The following is a 5,678-nucleotide window of genomic DNA, read 5'->3' as shown; positions in this document are numbered from 1 at the left end:
GCTCTGGGAGCGGGGACATTTCCCTTGCTTTCAGTAGAATCTGCTCTTTCGCCTGGTAGAAATGTACCCTTAGTAGCACGTCTCGTGGGACATCAGCCTCAAGATGGCGGGGTTTAGGGATTCTATGGATCCTGTCAACAGTGAGTTCAATAGGGGTGAGCTCGGGAAGCATGTTAGAGAACAAGGCAGTGGCATAGGCATGCAATTCTTTTGGTTGGACTGACTCTGGGACCCCACGGATCTTAAGATTATTGCGCCTGGATCTGTCCTCGAGGTCCGCGAGTTTCGCTTTGATCCAGGATGTGTCCTCCTTTTGCTCAGCATAGGCATCTACTAGTTTGTTTACTGTGTCAGTGCAATCCTCCATTTTGTTCTCTATGAACTGCATTCTATTGTCCATGTGTTTCATCTCTAAAGAGAATGTGTTGATTAGAGATGACAGATTAGTCATGAGGGAGGACTGCAAGGTCATTAACATGTCCTTCATTGTAGTGTCTAGGACTGGTTGTCCTGTGGTTGGAAATTGGGCAATGGAGGACTGTAAGGCTGATATGGCAGAGTCATTATGCAGGCCTGTACTCACTGTGACCGCGGCCTGCTCGTGGCTGTCCATCCTCATCCTGGATTTCGCCGGGCTCTGCATCCCTGGGGTGGCAGGTGATGTGTCAGGCGGGAAGGCGTGCTGAGGTAATTTCAACTCATGTGGCTGTGCTGTGGGGAGAGCTGTGTAGTCCAGCATCTGCCTCGCTGTACCTCCGCCAGCGCCATCTTGGTTTTTCCGGCGGGGCTGGAAGGAGAAGGTCTCCAGCTTCTTTGGGCCGCGATCCTGCGGCCTCTTGCGGGGCATCGTGTCAGCGGGACCCGGGGGAGCTGGGGTGGTGTCCGTGGTGTCGGTTGGAGTGGTGTGTGCACCCGTTATTCGATCTTTGTCCGGTCCGGTTTGCGGAGCTCACAGCTCAGGCGTCCATTCACGTGCGCGCGCAAGCCACGCCCCCCCACTCACCACATTCTGACTCACATCCTTATTGCTACCAGGCTGACAATTGCCAGAAAATGGAAATCTACTGAGCCCCCTCACTCACAGAAGTGATTCAGTTGCTAAACAACCAATGTCTCATAGAATTCATGTATGCCAGGGCCCATCTGAGAGTCCCCACATTCCTAAACAGATGGAACCCCTGGTTAGTACACCCTAAATGTATACCCCTACCTTAACCTCTTACCCTTACAACACAACCCTAAAATATTGACACCCGAAGGGATCACCTGCTCTATTGCTACTATAACTGATGTGTGGCCCTAACCGTTATAGGCCACACACCATTGTTATATTGTTGTTCATTCTCAGTTATAGAAGGATAGTTGTTACATTTCAGCTGACTATACCTATATACACTGTTGTAGTGTTGAACTGTTACCTATCTTTTATGTATTATCACTTATTGACAACCTTTGTTTCACAAAATGTTGTAACATCGAGGTTGGCTGTGTTGTCTCTCCCTCAAGGCACAGTATGTTCCCAAATGGGGTATCAGGGGTATCTGGGGGGGGGGGGGATAATGCACTTTGCCTCTTATGTTTCTAAAAGCATTTCCAACGTTCAACTTGCTTACCCTTTTGATTCTGTCATCTGTAAACAACTTACTATGTACCCCTACTATGTATTGAAGTACGACAGATGCTGTTTTCCTGTTTTGTATCCTATGATAAAACCCAATAAAAACGTTGAAAAAAACCCTGCTAAAAACATCCATGTGTGCCATAGACACATAGGATAACATAGAGGTGAGTTTAAGGGAGAATCCCCCACCCTCCCTGTCAAACTCACAAAAACATGAGTTTAACAGCAGCAGTGTGCATGAGGCCTTAGGGTTATTTGGCTTTATACCTTGATGTAGCCTAATTTCCGCTGATTTTGTGTTATGTTTACTCTATAGTGACTATAATTTATCCCCCTGGACTGAATCTGGGCACTTATTTATTTTGTGACGTATCCCATGTTTAACTAATGTCTTCTGTTTTTACCTTTGTCTTATAACACTCAAAATCATATTAAAAAGCACATGAAACTTTGGTGTAATTTTTCCGCCAACAATATCAATGACAGAGTCTCTTTGCCAGTTGCCATTTAATTACACAGAAATGAACAGTGACAAATAAATTGGTTTCTTTGTGTTTTATGGACCTTTCATGTCAGTGAATAAATAACTTTTTCTAAAGGAATAACTCTCTTTATTAACTAAATGAGACAGTTGACGTCAGAAGACAGGCAAAGGTTGATGGCTTCTTAAATAAGAACTTAATTAAATTGGTTGAGAGAATGGCAAAGTGACATTTACCCAAGCAGCCTTACTTTACAACAACTTTACAAGTTTGGCAGAGTTTGCCAGTCTATGTTGATGACCTTTGAAGTAAGAAGACCAAAGAATTAATACTTTGTAGTCAAAAAACACAGCGAGATCCATTTAGGTTAAATTACCAGACGATTCTGACGACAACACAATCCATCTAGTAAATTGCATAGCTGCATGTCATCTATATAGAAATGTAATTTACATATGTCTACATCAAATACCTTGGTCACCTTTGAAATTAATACATTATGTAAGAGAATTGATTTATGTATTGGCTTGTACACAGATGAGATGCATAATAACAACTGAACTTCATTGTTGGGTCATAATTACATGGTTCATTTTCTGTCTCCTAAGTTACCTCCAAACATAAAGGAAGGGTGATCTAAAAAAGATGAAATATAATATTATATATATATATATATATATATATATATATGTGTAGGAATACATAACTCAGCTGTGAGTGCCTTATTTTGGTACTGGAGACTGAGCTTACAACATCACTTCGAAAAGTTGTACTTGTTTCATTGAAGTCAAGTAAAAATCAATTTGTATACAAATGAGGCACCTGCAGTCACTTAGCTACTACATCCACTTCCGGACAAGCGATGTTCCTGTAAAGCCTCGTACACACGCCCGAGTAAACTCTGCGTGTGTACGAGGCTTTCAGGTTTCTCGTTGTGAAATCTGGCCAGAATCTCGATGAGAAAAATAGAGATCCTGCGCTCTATTTTCTCATCGGGATTCTTGTCGGCCTGTTTCCTGACGAGAAACCAGAGAGTGTGTATACTTACCTGTCGCCGTGGAAACCCGTGAATGCTCAAAATGACTTTGATGCATGCACGGTAGCTTCCACGGCATAGGTAGGATGAAGCAAGATGGCGGCAACGGCATCGAATGTGACAAGCGCATGCTCATCATACGCGAAGATGTCACCGCGTTCTTACCTTTCGAGAGAACCGCGGTTCTTTTGAAAGGTCTGTGTGTACACTCGGGTGGCAAGAGATTCTTGCCAAGAATCTCGTCGGGAAAAACAATGTTTTTTTCCTGGCGAGATTCTTGCCCGTATGAACGAGGCATAAGTATCTGGGCTTCAAGTGGTTATAACAGGATGTCTGTATGTACCATTTTTTAGAGCCGAATCGGATGTCCCTCCCGCCACCTTCCATTAATTTTTTGGGCTCTCCTGTCCCACTGGGAGACCCAAGAGACCAGCCGGCTCTTCCGACGGCTGATCAGAGAGCCCAACAATGCCTGCATTGGCTTTGATTGGCTTTGATTGGCTCTCGGCTATGGTAACCCAAAAGCAATGCCCTGACATCACTTGTGGTTTACCTGGATGTCAGGGGTGCCATTTAAAAAAGATCAAAAGCATTAGAAAACATGGATCTTGGGGTTTTGAATGCTTTTAAGGGCAGAGGAGGGATCTGGGGTATTATAGACCCCAAATCTCTCCATAAAAAGGACATGCCACATGCCTATTGCTGTCACAAGGATATTTACATTCCTTGTGACAGCAATAAAAGTGATAAAAAATTTAAGCAACAGTGTAAAAAAATTAAATAAAATGAATCAATGAATAATTAGTAAAAGTAAAATACCCCTTCCCCCATGCTTGCACGCAAAGTTGAATGTGAGAACTGTCCCGCACGCACACAAGCAGCGATTGTTCCACACGTGAGGTATAACCGCAAATGCCAGATCATGGGCAGTAATTCTAGCACTAGACCTCCTCTGTAAATCTAAAGTGGTAACCTGTAAAGGATTTTGAAGTGTCGCCTATGGATAGTAAAATTTACTTTGTTTGTTGCCAGTGCAAGGGTATGTACAATCTTAGCGTGACATGTTTGGTATTTATTTACTCAGTGTAACATCAAATTTTATGTTTTATAAAACAGTTGGGTTATGTATTTGTTTATGTGTTTTTTGCATTAAAATAAAAAAAGTATATTTTTCCCCCAAAAAATTGCGTTTAAAAAAACGCTATGCAAACACTGTGTCACATAAAAATTGCAAAACCCACCAATTTATTCTCTAGAGCCTCTGCTTTATAAAAAAAAAATATATAATGTTTGTGGGTTCTAAGTCATTTTCTAACAAAGAAATACTGATTGTTACATGTAAACAAAAAATGCCAGAAAAGTCCTGCTCTGGCAGTGGGTACAAATGACACACCTGCATTCACTTAGTTACTACATGTTTGTTTTTATCTCTAAAATTGTAACTTATATAAAATAACATATTAATTAGTTTTTATTTGTGTTTGTAAAGGATATAAGGGCCAGATTCACAAAAGAGATATGACGGCGTATCTCCTGATACGCCGTTGTATCTCTGTTTCTATCTATGCGACTGATTCATAGAATCAGTTACGCATAGATATCCCTAAGATCCGACAGGTGTAATTGTTTTACACTGTCGGATCTTAGGATGCAGTACTGCGGCCACCGCTGGGGGGAGTTCGCGTCATAAACCAGCGTCGGGTATGCAAATTAGCAGTTACGGCAATCCACGACGGTTTTTCGCGTTCGCTACGTCACCGCTAGTTGGTGCCCTAACTTTAGTCAGCAAGCGTATTGCTGTCTAAAGTATGGCCGTCGTTCCCGCGTCGAAATTCAAAATTTAACGTCGTTTGCATAAGCCGTCCGGGAATACGGAAGTACGCTACGCGCGTCGCCGCTCGAAAAAATGACGTCACTTCACGCAAAGCACGGCGGGAGTTAGGAAACGGGGCATGCGCAGTAGGTCCGGCACGGGCACGCGCCTAATTTAAATGTTACCCGCCCATTCGATTTGGCCCGCCTTGTGCCGGACGCATTTACGATACACCGCCGCAAGTTTCCAGGTAAGTGCTTTGTGGATCGGGCACTAAACCTGAAAACTTGCGGCGGTGTAACGTAAATGGCTTACGTTACACCGGCGGAAATGTACGTGAATCTGGCCCTAAGTTCTTTTTTTTTTATTCTTTATTTAATGTTATCAAAATTCCAATCATATTACACCACTATATTTCAAATGTATAAAAATGGCCAAATAAATATCCATATACAAACATTCAAAGAATCCCAATTACATCATCATAACCCCCCCCCCCCTCTTTACCCCACCCCACCTCTTACTTTCTATTTCTTACAGTAGACAGTTTTTTTTCCCCTCCTATTTCTATCCTCGTCAAACATCTAGGCTCTTAAGTTTTCCGCATAACTCCATGTTTTCTTAAATTCTTTCCAACTCTCCCATTTATCTTTAAATCCTATTTTCTGCTCCTCTATACTATACTTCAGTGCTTCCATTCTGCATTTTTTTGGAATCGGCCCTTTA

Source organism: Rana temporaria, chromosome 3 (assembly GCF_905171775.1).
Source record: "Rana temporaria chromosome 3, aRanTem1.1, whole genome shotgun sequence".
NCBI classification, from domain to species: domain Eukaryota; kingdom Metazoa; phylum Chordata; class Amphibia; order Anura; family Ranidae; genus Rana; species Rana temporaria.
Note: the sequence above shows the minus strand (reverse complement) of the source record.